The sequence below is a fragment of the Dromaius novaehollandiae genome, chromosome 6 (assembly GCF_036370855.1).
Source record: "Dromaius novaehollandiae isolate bDroNov1 chromosome 6, bDroNov1.hap1, whole genome shotgun sequence".
In the NCBI taxonomy this organism is placed as follows: Eukaryota; Metazoa; Chordata; class Aves; order Casuariiformes; family Dromaiidae; genus Dromaius; species Dromaius novaehollandiae.
Window position 1 is genome coordinate 8037355 of NC_088103.1, and position 13571 is coordinate 8050925.

General features: G+C 42.0%; 1 protein-coding gene across 4 annotated transcripts in view; it reads right to left on the reverse strand.

Annotated features, from left to right (window-relative positions):
• LOC112981614 (protocadherin-15) overlaps nt 1–13571 on the reverse strand; it is a 1192166-nt gene that overhangs the window by 666132 nt on the left and 512463 nt on the right. The window contains exon 1 of one of the 4 annotated variants that reach the window (XM_064513571.1): nt 2515–2640. The exons of the other annotated variants lie outside the window; for them this stretch is intronic. The gene's annotated coding sequence lies outside the window, so the exon portion shown is untranslated. Of the gene's footprint in view, nt 1–2514; nt 2641–13571 lie in introns of those variants that run through there. 4 annotated transcript variants of the gene reach the window in all.

A 13571-nucleotide genomic window follows, 5' to 3' on the forward strand; every position in this document is an offset into this window, starting at 1 on the left:
CATCAACAAGGAGACTGTGGCTAATGTTCAAAGACAAGCTTCCTCCGTCACTACAGGTCCCTGGGAAAGGGCTACAGCTCTGCTTTTATTCCTTGGGCATCCTGCATCGCCCTGTTTTTCCACTTGGAAAAAATGCTTCTTATCCACATGAATGCTTTGCACAGCTCTACAGCAATCCGTCTTTCATATCACCAGCGTCATCCTCACGGCTGCACATTTTGCAAAAACCTGCAGTTTTTGTTGTGATACTTTTTGTATCTATGGAGCAGCTCAAGAAATTTGTCCTTTGCTATTACTTCACCTTAAGTATTTGAGCTTTAAAAATGAAGAAATCTTTCATATCATAGTATCAGGTAACTCAGATACATTGTACTTGCCTGTTACATATTTCCATGCTGTTTTGCCCTTCAAAGTCTTTACAAGGATATTGTGATCTGACCTCCTCCATGACAAAGATGCTGAAATCAACTGTCTTAAAGACAAGAATTATTTTGCCTATAACAAGGGGAAAAAATAGATATGTTTTTTTGCTAGTTTGAAGAGCTACAACGCTTCTTCTCATAACTGCTAGCCCCCAAGGGCTTTCCAGGGAACCAGCCACAGGCCTGACAAGGAGAAAGGGTTACTGTCACAGTTATTCTTCTGTAAAGTTTGCTTCTGTTTAGGAAGCCTTGGAGATCAAGGAACTCGAGTTTCACGAGGAACCTAGGCCCATGCAGTGCAGGGATGAGAGCTGCTTGGAGATGACATCTTTGCTCACCTTTTTCCCATCCTTGTAATCACCGACTCCCTGGCTCATAAAGCAGCATCTGGAGAGAGCGCTCTGAGGACGATCACGTTTCTCTGGTTTTATTATACCCTCTCCCAATCTGGCAAAAGCTTCTCTACTTCTTCACAGCCCGCCGCTCCGCTCCCACATATCCCCAAGTGCTGCAACCTCAGTTCGGAGAAGCTGCATTTGTGTCACAATCCAGCACAAACTCACAACCACTGCAAACACAGAAGATAGCACCATGACGATCTCTCCTGCACCATACAGAAGGGATGCCATGAACGGTGGGTATTTATTTAGACTAAAGAAGAAAGGAAGAAACAAAAATAAAACAAAGTATTTTGTTTCACCTGAACCTGGTCGCACATAGGACACTAACAAAAATCTGTCACAGAGTTACAAACCTTGTGCTACCTCTCCTGACACAGGCCACACGCTGGGGCTCAACCACGTCAATCATGGGTGAGGCAGTGGTCCCTCTGGGCTTAAAAATCAACACAACTAGGAGCATCATGGTACAACTGAGTCCAAAATTGGGGCAAAGAACCTCAATGTTCACACGAATCTGTGCTACAACAGCACATTAGATCACCCAATTCACAGGACCTCGAAGAACATGCCATGCGTCACCATCATTTAAGTAATTACACTATTTTTTCTATCACCTATCAAATCTTCTGAACAAGGAATGCCATGCAATCTAAAAAAAAAAACAAAAACAAAACAAAAAAAAACCCCGACAACAAAACACAACCACCAGCACCTCACTACTCAAACCTGTCGGCCAATATCAGCATTTTAGATTGCTGCAGAAAAGGCTCATATACATAAGCCTTGGGCTGCCCAGTAAGGATCAGCTGAAACACTCTTCAGAAACTATAATTTGAGTTCAAACCATCCCAAACCACTTCAAAAAGTAGGTTTTTTGGGGGGTTTTTTGTTATTTTTATAAAGTAACAAGTCTAAGTACACCTGTACCCAAGCAATCTTCAGCTTCTAGGAACTGTACGCTTCCTGCAGTTGGTCCAGTGTTGTTCCATATGACAACTGTGAGCATGAACGGTCCCAGGGGATGAGAGAGGGGAAGGAGAAGATTAAAAAAGTAACATGCCAAAAACAAAAGCCATGCAATTTTAGGCTTGTCAGACCATTCTTGGTAAAAAGTGTTAGAAAACCTAACAAGGGCTCTTCCAAAAACCAAATTGAAAATGACAGTAAAATTAGCATCGCTGGTCATGATTGTATGGTAAATAAATCTTGTCAAAATAAATCATTATGCAGTTTTTCAGTGGGAAGCTCAGACTGGGTTTATTACTTAGCACCTCAGGCCATCTTGATTAGGAGAGAGAGAAAAAAAAGGCAATGCAAAACCAAAAATCAGCACGACACATACCAAATGGATTAAAAACCATGACAGCACAGAAAATGCAGCTGCAAAGAGAATGAAGAACCCATTTCCCACTTTGCCCTGCCTAATTCCTCCCCCATCTCCACCTCCAGCAAAGCAGGAAAGAAAATATGAAGTCACCAACGATAGGGTTTACAGATTTAAAAAAGACTATAGAGAAATGGTAAGAAGTAAAAGGAACATCTTGCATTGCTACTTCTGCTGGGCTCAAGCAAACATGATGTATTTTGTTGAAAAAAACAGCTGAGCAGCAATCTAGCACGATCTCTGGGTATTAGTATACTGGATGCATTAAAAAAAAATGTAAAAAGTAAAAGGTAGTAACAAAACTTACTGTTCAACAGGAAAGGAGGGCCCCAGCCACATCTGGAGCCGCAGCCAGCTCCCAGAGGTAGCTCGGTGCTGGAGATCCCCTGCCAGCCGACAGCAGAAAACCCTCCGAAGCTGGGCTGCCCAGCGACCACGTTGTTACAGGCTAGATGCAGAAACACTTATTTTAAAAAAGCAAGCGCACAGGAGTCGGTGTCTGCGGCAGCAGTAGCTTTCACAAGTAGCAAATCGGTACCCTGCTCAAGGATGTGGCATTTTGTGTCTTGTTGGGTACTGCAAAATCACAGATGTCAGCACCGGAGGCATGGGGAGGAAACCATACCCGCAACTCCACGGAGGTTTCTTAAAAGACAAGGCTGCTCCGGGAGAGCTCCTCCCCGGGCAAAGGCAGCAGGAAGGAAATCAGAGCACTCTCTTGGTCTATAGCACTTTTCATAAAGGAAGAATATAAAAATATGTAAATTATAATATATTCTAGAACGAATACAAAAACCCAATGGGGAAGTCATTTGAGAAGAATGGGAGACAGGCTCTCACCAAAAGCTCTCTGACAAATGATCTGTCCGCTACAGAAACGTGCCAGTAGAGTCCTGGAGATAAATTAAGTACTCAGACGACGCCCAAAGGAAAGCAAAAACGAAAGGGAGAAATTGCAGGTAGAACAAGGATCACGATCGCACTTTGCAGCGGGGACAGTCCCTCTCGGAGTTCAGCGGCGACGTCCACTGCCAAAATGGTTATTGCTGTTCTTTTTTCGCTCAATTAAGCTGGTGTAGGCACCAACGCTGGGGTCGGCAGAGCAGTGTTATTTACTGAAACACAGCAATGCTGACCGTGCAAAACAAGGACTAGAATCCCAATGGCATAGCAATCCTTTAAGTAAAAAAACTGGACAGCAAAATTGCATATCTGTACTACAGTGCCTGTGGTGTCAAACCTAGATTTCATGATTTCCTCATTGTCATTTTTATTAGGTATTGCTCTGACTTTAATAACAATAGCAATTGATATATGGTCAGGATTATTACATTTAAAAGTTTTAACTCATGTCTCTTCTGCGCTAAGGAATGCACAACTGTGGAGAAGTACATTAGACGATTATACAGACAAGTAAGTGTTTAATAATCAAATTCTTAACTCCACAAAATGGAAAGGAAGCAGAGGTCTCTAGCACGGCATTAAAAGATTTTCTTACGCCCTGATAAGTCTTTAATCACATAACTATCTAGGACTGATCTCAGTTTAGAATTAAGACTGCTAGAATTTCTATTAAAAGACCACTTTTTAGTGAGGACCCTTAATATTCCAGAGAAAAATAGATATTTTTTCCCCTCCCTATTTCACATGATGGAAGCCCTGCTAGAACCAGCTAGATGCTAAAGCAGGAAAAACTAAGAAAAAGGAAGACAGTGGCATAGCACAGATATGACATTAGCAGGCGATGCTAACGCAAACTTTATCATAGCTACGATTACACACGATGGAGTTCAACAAAGCGGGGATTTAATGCGCCTGTACGTGGGGCTCCACCGAGACTGCTGCATAGTTTTGGAAATCAGCTGATGGGCCCTAGGCAAATCAAAGTTAAGAGCTGAAGAAATTAAATGACAATAAATATATTTATAATTCAGCATGAGGTTTTTGAAGCTAGAAAACTAAGCTGTTATTGCATAAATAATACACACACACACACATATGTTGACACACACGTTATCAGCGATGAAGTCAGGGGCACTGGAAGGAGCTGCTTTCTGTTGCCTTTTCCATTATCCTCATTTCTAGTCATTTTTGAGAGACAGAGGCACAGTTCAAAGCTGTTCACCTAACTTCCAGCTCCCGAGGTCGGGCAGCCTCTTCGGGGCGAACTGCTTCCCCTGCTTCTCCTCCAGGCTCCGACACTTGCACCGCAACGGGATCAAGCCCTGGCCCACCAAAGGAAGATGTCATTCTAAGCGAAACCGGAAGAGTAATCCCTCGACATCAAAAAAAAGCTACACCAGGCACACTGTCATCCTCCGTTGATAAGCCAGCACAGCCACAAAGCTTCAACACCTCCTAAACTCACATTCCTCCCAACGCGCCACGCTGCTTTGCCCAGCTATCAGCAGGGAGGGAGTGGCAAAAAAAAGGCAATAGCCACGTACGTCAGCCTCCGCTAACAGCAACACCCCAAAAACCCTCCAAAATAGTAACTGCCTATTTCCCATTAAGATCCCCTCCTACCTTTAGGAGTTTCTCTGCCCCTTCTCCCTGAGCTGACGTGCTCAGCTCTGTGCACACACACATACATCGCCGGTGCACTTAGCACTAATTGCTCAGTACCTGCCCCGAGAACATGGGTTTGCCCGGGAGGAAGGGAGGATAAAAGCATTTCTTTAACTCCACTAACAGAAGATGCGAACGTGCAGCATCTTGGGCTAAGCAACAGAGCAACGTCTCTCTGAATGCCTAAACATAAGTAGCAGGGCTGAAAAGTGCTGTCCTTAAACCTTAAGGAGGAAAAATAGGGACTAGTACAAGAACTCATAGCAGTAGTATATTCTGACCTAATATTTTCCTCTGCTTCCTTAAGCAAAACTACAGCTTTTCACCTACTGGAGAGCCATGCATGACGTGGATCTTCCAAATTAAACAAGAAGAACAAAATTTGAGCTATAATCTCCAGATGCATCCTAAAAACATCAGCATCAGGCACGATGTTACACATGATCAATCCAAGCACTTTTAAGAAATAGCACAATGTCATGAAGAAAACCTTAAAATAACCACTCTAGCTTTTGTGTTCCCACATCAAGAAATACATTCTCCTTGCTCCAGGAGACTGAATATAAGGAAAGACTAGTTCTCACGCTTAGAAACATGAAGCACTCAAGAAGTTCCTAGCAAGTAAACCCAAGAGCAGCATAAACATTTATTGAGCTTTCCAGAGAGTGAGAAGTAGCATCTGAACATATTCAGCAAGGATGGGTTCTCAATTTTTAGAAAGTCATTCCTTTTTACTGAGCACCCTGCAAGGCACCCACTTACCTGTCATCACTGACAATTTCACTCTATTTCCCCCTCCTTTCCACTGAAAATCATTAATCTCATAGACAAACTGACATACTAGGAATGTTTTACTAGATTTTATCCAAATGAGATCTTTATGAAAGTTAAAAATTGTAAGTGAAAGACACCACTAAAATTGTGTGCCATTCTGTACAAGTTCTTCCAAGAGATAACGTAGTCCACCTGCAATTTCCAAAGCACTTTATAATCCAATGTTATATGTATGGTAGGGGAAGTGGAAAAACCAAGGGCACAAACGCCAAAATTGAAATTCATCCTCTCTCTCTTCTCTTCCAGCTCCTCTCCCCAGAAGGACAAGCCTCTGCCAAGATAACGCCAGAAAGCAGCAGAGCAACCCCCCAGGCCCAACACCACAAGTGCCCAAAAGGGAACCACCTTGCACAGAAGAGCTGACTCTTTCCCTCTCCAAAAGCTCACGACAACCACAGTCCTGGAGGAGAAGAGCCCAGGAGGAACTCGGGACCTCTGGAGATGCATGGACCGCTGCAAAGGCATCCCCCCAAGACGGCACCAAACCCGACTCGACTCTTATTAAATTTCCAGTTCTGCTACTCCAGGGGAAAACACTGATGGGACAGGAAATCCTGCAAGCTTCCACTCAAAAGACAGCTGGAAGACAGACCACTAATGTCAGCAAAAATCTGCTCCAAAATCCTGTGGGGGATTTTTCATTTATCACATCCTGGATTCACCAGAGAGCATCCGCCAGTCTCTGCGCAGCCTCAGTCACTCATCACAGGTAGATCACAGCTCTGTAGCAGAAAGTTAAAACTGTCGTGTTCTTGCTCTGCTCACTGCTTCTGAGTTCCTGCTAGCCTCTTCCAGAAATTAAATGCAAAAGAGAAAAGCTGATAGCCATCATGCAATATCAGCCTTAAAACACAGTGCTAGATTGGGACTAGGAATTACATGCAGAATTCAGGATAAAAATTTTCCTCCTTCCCAAAAGGTACCTGTAATTCTGCTAGAAAGACTGCAGATTTTTACCTACCAGTTTAGAGAGTTATTTTCACTATCTTCTATTATTTTTATAGACCACCACCACTGAAAGCAGGTAAGTGACATCATCTTCAGAAGTTCAACCCTTAAAAAACCAAACAAGCAAACAAAGAAACCCCACAAAGCAAAAAACCCCAAACACAACAACAACAACAAACAAGAAAGAAAACCCAGAAATCCAACCGTGCTGGTTTTGACTTTTTCGACCCACAAAGGGAGATGGTTTCTTCTCCATCCAGCCTGCTCCAACATGATATCAATGAAACTTCTAATCCTGGAAAAGGCATAAAAATAAGTCTACCTACTTCGTATACAAAGCTAATCACTCGTCCTGGTGAAGTGGCTTGTTCTTCTGGCAACTTCATCCTGAGGTCTAGCGAGGCAGATGCTGTTTTCTTCCCCACGGACCAGAACACCGACCACAAAAACCAACAGGTTAAAAGGCCTGAACAACAAACTCCTGCAAACTAAGTGCAAGAAGAGAAGCGACAAAACTCAAGCTCTAATTCTGTCATTTCCCTGAGAAAAACCCGGGGGAAGCACCAGGGCTTTCCCTGGGGTAATAAGGCTCCATCAGACGGAAAGCAGCCTGAAGAAACCTGACCCAGATGCAAATGTACCAACTTCAGAAACTGGGCATAGGTATTTTTCTAATTCTAGTCAAGTTTTTTCAATTTCTTAATTGTCATATACAAAAACTGTCAAGTGAGGCAGGAAAAAGGGAAAGAAATATTCCTAAAAATAACCAGAACTAAAGCCAGAGAAAATCAACTCGAGTTTGAGATAAGCGTTGAGGCCAACATTGCATATGACAAAAAGGAGGGTCCAAGACAAAAGTCAAATTGAAAAAAACCAAAAAAGGAAATAACACAAAAACCTGGCAGAGCACCTGCGAGCTACTTCAGCGCACACATGCTATTTGTTTAGGCTCAGAGTAACAAGATATTAAGCCGTGAATTAATGAATGAGGTTATCTAGAGAGTTAGACTGCATTTAGGCACAAAAGACTTTCCCGGGAGGAACGTGGTTAATCAAGCTGCCTAGGAAAACCAATCCAAGCCTTTGGGAGGGTCTTTTTGTCGGCTTTTTTTTTTTTTTAATGGGGGAAGTTGCCCGTTCTGAGCTCAGGGTCCCTATGAATGATGGTATCATTACCTTAAAAAAAATACATTAACAGAAGAAACCCTTGCCATTGCCATGAAAAAGTAAACAACAGAAATAATGAAGCAGAAGAAGGGGATACCAGAAATTACAAAAAAAAAAAAAAAAGCTAAGAGCTGGCAATGTCGCTTTACCATACACTACTTGTTTGTTTGTCCTTGTTTGTTTGTCCTTAAAATGGCTTGTAGGCTGTTTTAATCTCTCTTGAACTACTGCAATTTGTTTAATTTATCCCATGAGTAAATGGAAGAAAATGAATATCAAATACTCGAGCTTTTAAGAGGCCAAATGTTCTTTTCTTTTTAAAAAAGAAAAAAGAATGGCATTTTTAAGCAGAGGCTATAAACACAATATGGTCATTTCCATAGGGCTGGCCACAGCAATTACATGGAAGAAAATGGTACTTAAGTGAACTCATACACATAGAGTGCTTCATTTTTTTCCTCATTTCCTTCCTGTAATAGGAGTTTGAAACAACAAGCTTTGTGCTTCAGTATCAATCTTCAGAGCGAGCGAGCCCTTCATTTTGGCAACGCAGCAGACAACTCGAGCAGCACAGCACAGAGGTCACGCTGGCATCAAAGGAAAAAGTATTTTCCACGTGTGCAATGTAAAAATTCTGCTCACATTTGTCAGCTTTTCAAAATACAAAAGATCTTAAAAACAAAAAAAAACCCCTATTTTTAAAAATAAGAAACACATTTACCAGAGGAGCATATAGCATCTCTTGAGCTAGTTCATGGGACTATGACCACAGACAAAAATCCTACCATGAGCTGAGGAACACAGTAATTCGATTATTCACTTGACAAACTCCTAATGGTGTTATTTCCAATTTTTTTTTTCAGACAATTTTGTTTTTAAAGAGCCATTAATAAAGCTTTTAGCTTCAGCAGTCAATGCTCGGTTTAGAAGCTGCGAGGTGCAAATCCCCACTAGAAAATGGGCTCATTTTTTGTGTTTTCTGCCAATATTTAACCCCAGGTCTTGGAATCCAGTTTCAGTCCTCACATAACCGCAATTCCTTTCTTGGGAGCTTACATCAGATAACGCCTGACAAAGAGATCACCTGCATAAAGCTCAACAAAAGGAAAACGGTTTTGCAATACGAGGCAAAGCACACAGATAATGAAAGGCAACGTGTCCCAAAGACAAATATTTTCTTATAAGTTCCAAAAATTTCAGGCCCAAGTTTTCTTCCAACTTAGTTTCAAGTGTAAAAGAAATGCGTTCTGGCAACATTTATATCTTTAAGACAGAACTTTAACATTTGAGATCCCACCTGCGTCAAACACACCTCTCAAACCCAATCTGAGATTTCTTTTCCCCTGCTGAAATTAAACACACACAGTGAAACAGACCCCGTAATTAGGTAAGATAAACACAGTAACGAGCTTAAAAATGGCAAAGAAAAAGGTTGTGCTTGGAGAAGTGGGAGGAACATCTGAGCGAAAACCATTGGTTTTGACAGTAAAGAACAAGTACAAGCCATTTGGCATTTGATAAGCCGAGCGTGAAGAAAAATGAGTGACATACTGCCTGTGCTGATTATATACTGGACGGGCGTATGTAAAGAGGCAATTCTCACAGGTCTCAGCGCTACGCAAACGCACACTCTGGACACAGCACATGCCCACGGAAAGCCCATGGAAAGCCCGCAGACACCAGAGGTAGCAAGAACATGAGGAAGCAGTCAAGCAGTTTTGGCCAGGACGGTAGGCAGCACAGCAGCAACCGAGTAGCTGTCAAGTTTTCCTGTAGCTAACAGCAAAGGAGATTTCTTAAAAGAGAAATTTAGCAGATAAGAGACTTCTCATGGATATTTACAGGGAGATTTTCCAAAGAATGACAGGCACAAATGTCCTTGCCAGGCAACAAAGACCAGCTCCATAAAGCAGCAAGAGGCACAAAACATGATTTGTAGGACAGGTACCGGCTATGAAACATTCCCCTTGCTTATTTTCTTCACGCTGTTCCAGCTCTGATATAATTGATACATTATCGGTCAAAATATATAAGAGTGCTAGTTATTTACAACGGGGGCCCTGAACAAAGCAGCCACAGGACTTAAGGGTTTAAGCTGCTGAACGTCCCACAAAAGACCAGGTACTTGTTGATTAGGCAGACATTAAAAAAAAGATTTTAAAAAAATCTCCATCGTTTGTTACAACAAAAGAGAAATGCAAAAGGAGACTTCCTCAAATCTTTGCTCCTTTGTTATCCATGCAGGTACAGACGCTCGCTCCCTCCTGTGCTGAGAAAACGTTTGTCTCATACTTGTCATATATTTTTGGGCTTCCAACATAAACAGCCTTCTGGCAGGCACCGCGGCAAGAACATTGAAACCATTAGTTAGAATTTATGGTGGTCAAACTCTGCGGTAAAATAAGGAACGGACGGCTCATTCTCATAGAAAGCCAATTTATTCCCTCTAGCCATCAACATCTTTCACACCCTCGGCTTTGATAAGATAGGCTGCAGCTAAATGAACAGAAAGTTTTCATTCTAGTCTGAAGTCCTTTAAGTACTCCCAACTCTTTGTACACAAGCATCTTGTTTTGCCTTAGACAATTCAAACCACTGATCCAGAGTGAACAGCACCTCAAGACCTGCAAGGCAGAAGCATCACTGATATCTTATGATTTGTAACAGTAATAGTAACAATAAATATAGTAAGTAATATCATCAGTAATAAAAAGCAAGTTCAAAGGTTCTGTGTTTCAAGATAATTCATGATGTTTGTGGACTACGACTATATTATGAAACACTTTCCAAATTGCAGTACAGATTTTGCAGGAATTTTCAAAGATCCAAAACCACTAAATATATTTGAAAAAATCTTGATCAAACACCTCAGTGGAACCGGTAAGGAGAGACATGCGGTAGGTCAGCCCATAGCCCCAGAGCTTTGTATCATCGCTACAGACGCGTACAATTCTCTGCTATTAAATTTCCTCCAGGCTCCATCGACAACGAAGGCAGTGCATTACGTTTTAATCACATCCTGAAAGTAATTCCTCATAAGATTCACAGACATGTTTTCCCTCATTTGGGAGGTCTCAAGTCATCTCTAAACACACTTAAAACACACGCAGCATATGTGGCCTTTCCAGCCACTGAATTACACAGGTTTTAAGAGAAAACACTTACTAGTAAGATTGGGAAAGACTCAGGAATCTCTCCTAGTAGCAAGGAGATGAAAAGGGAAGCTTTAATACAAGATTAGGAATAACTCTCACAAACTCTGCAACATCAGGATGGGACATTTTTCTTGCAGCCAATACCAATATTGCACCACAGCTATGTTTGATCTGGAAGTGCCGTGGATTCTTCTTTGACATTTTCCACCCCCCCCCCCCGAGTCATCCTTACCTTTCATCTGTTTACTACAGGGGAGATGATAACCACAAGGACAAATAATTAATAGCTTTGAATTTGCTTAAGCACTTCTCCACACACGAGGGCACCTAAATAAATCTACCCGTAGCGTGACTCAGACACCAGCCTGAAAGGACTCCGAGAACCAGAAGCCCTAAATTCCGACTCCGGCTTCACAGCAGGTTTAGGTAACCACCAGTAAGCCACCCCACCTCGGGGACACACACAGTTTAAAAGGGTGTTTGTGCTTACAGTGACTTCAGATGTCAAGCAGCATGGCCCTAAAGGTACTCTCTTCAGCACCGCAGTAAAATCTGCTCTTAAAAATGTTTATGCTCCCCTGATATAACAGTGTAATTGATCATTTCAGGAGACCAACGGATACCAACAAGGAGTAAGAATTTTCCCCTTGCATTTCCTGTGCCAAACAACATTGAAAATTTCCACTCAGACTGACAACAGATGTCAGTCCCAATCATCTGCTCTTGAACATAACTCACACGTATACTCCCAGGGCTATTTTGGGAGCAGTACTAATTTCACCGAGCTCTCGCACAGCCTCTCACATTGGCAGATCTCAAAGCACTCCACAAAAGGATCCTGCATCACATGCCCCCCTTCAGCACCCAGCAGACAGGGGCAGAACCAGGTTTCTCAAATCCAATCCAAAGTCAGGAAGAAAAAAAAAAATGAAGAAAAAAAAAGGGAAAAAAAATTTTTCACTAAGCAGTTAAAAATGAATCCAAACTTAAGCTATTTGGAGCAGGCATCATAAAATAATGAACTTTTACCAACTATGGAGAGTCTTCTGAGTTCGAAAGGCCATTTACGGTATTCAGATGAGAAGAAATATCTTGGTGGGATGTGCTAAACTCACCCCAGCCAAGCTCTCGACGTACCAGCTGATTAACCCTCTGACTTACCACCTGCTCATGAAACCTAGAGGGGAGGGGAGGGGAGGAGGGAGAGCATCACCTGGAAGCAGAGTCAATGGGCAAAGAAAGTATCCGAGAAGGTCCCGGGTCAGGAGGAAGATCAGGGCTCTCATCCTGACTCAGGACACAAGGCTGGGGGGGAAACTCTCGAGGCTGCATTAGCTTGACTACAAGCAAGTCTCCTGGCACATCAGCAACAATACCATCAGCCCATTTCTCTGACCTAAGGTCTGCCCAAGTCTGATGCTCCCAAGACCTTGCAAAATTAACAGTTATCCTTTTTCTCTCATGTAATATGACTTTTCCCCCCATCTGTGTTTTGTTAAAGAACGTATACCCATACTATATTCTTCTTTAACACTTTAAGTGCTCAAAATGAACGCATGCTAAATGGCAGCATACACGCATCTAAATACCTAACCAGTAAGGTCTTAAATCACCCTATATAGACAGTGGTTGAGAAAACTGACTGTGTAAAAGCAAGCACAGTAGATAAAATAGAAGTAAAACCATCAAAAGAAAATAGATGTAAACCAACAAAATATGTAAAAAAAAAAAATAGCTGTAAACCATTCTACACCAAAATAGAGTCTTTAGGCGGAGTAACGATTAACTGTGAAATGGATTCAATACATTAAACTACAAAACTGAAGGATACCTGTGACTGCAAAGCAAGTTCTGCTCCCCCGATTTCCAGGACTAGCCATTTGTAAGACTCATCTCTCTTATTTAATTTCACAGTACTAATTCATATTTTATTCTAACTGAAACCTTAATTGTAATGATTGCAATGCTCAATTTTAGCTTAGATACAAGCTTCAGCTGTTCTTTTGATGGATTTGTGTGCATTAACTGGTAACAAAACCAAAAAAAAAAAAAAAAAAAAAAAAAAAAAAACACTTATTTTTCTTGAACAAATGTTCCCAAATCTACCAAAGATCAGCGAAGCCTCAGCTTTCAAATCTTTAAGCTCCTTGGGTCTGCCAGCAAGTGCTAACTATTCATAGTACCTTCAGACTCCAAGCCAGCAAAAATTCTAGATATAATTCAATACAAAAAGTGGAGAAAAGGCTACACAGGGAGACAGATGCGAAAGAGCTGAGTCAGGCCTTCTGCGAGCTCCTCAGAGTGCCATAAAGGTTTGAGGGAAGAAAGTATTTCCCTAAGAGAGTCCATAAAACTAATTGTCATTTTATCCAGCTACAGGATTATTTTCAAAGCAAGCAAACCTCACGGTCCCCGCCACGAGAGATTTAGATACTGGAAACGGGTGCTGAACTGCATCCTGCTCCTGAGGGCAGCCAGCGGGCATCCATACCCCAAAAAACTTGGGAGGATCTGCTCGTCTGAGCTTTGGCTAGAAAACCAGCACTCTAGAGTTCAGCTAGGAAATCCTCCAAGTCCAAGGAAAGATGTAAGCACACAGGAGACATCTCAATTAATCTGAGTTTCTCCTGTAGTTTTGGGACCAGTAATGCCTTGGTGTCTTGTCCTGTTGTGGTCTGCAACTTGTGGCATT